We start from the raw sequence: 497 nt of genomic DNA, 5'->3' as shown, positions 1-497 counted from the left end.
CTTGTTCAGTGTGACAGGGTCTAGGTCTGCTGATTAAGTAACACTACGTCTTGGCTCCTTGTTCAGTGTGACAGGGTCTAGGTCTGATGATTCAGTAACACTATGTCTTGGCTCCTTGTTCAGTGTGACAGGGTCTAGGTCTGATGATTAAGTTCCACTATGTCTTGGCTCCTTGTTCAGTGTGACAGGGTCTAGGTCTGATGATTAAGTTCCACTATGTCTTGGCTCCTTGTTCAGTGTGACAGGGTCTAGGTCTGATGATTCAGTAACACTATGTCTTGGCTCCTTGTTCAGTGTGACAGGGTCTAGGTCTGCTGATTAAGTTCCACCATGTCTTGGCTCCTTGTTCAGTGTGACAGGGTCTAGGTCTGCTGATTAAGTTCCACTATGTCTTGGCTCCTCGTTCAGTGTGACAGGGTCTAGGTCTGCTGATTAAGTACCACTATGTCTTGGCTCCTTGTTCAGTGTGACAGGGTCTAGGTCTGCTGATTAAGTTC

The sequence above is a fragment of the Coregonus lavaretus genome, assembly GCF_964263955.1.
Source record: "Coregonus lavaretus genome assembly, contig: HAP1_SCAFFOLD_4589, whole genome shotgun sequence".
In the NCBI taxonomy this organism is placed as follows: Eukaryota; Metazoa; Chordata; class Actinopteri; order Salmoniformes; family Salmonidae; genus Coregonus; species Coregonus lavaretus.
Note: the sequence above shows the minus strand (reverse complement) of the source record.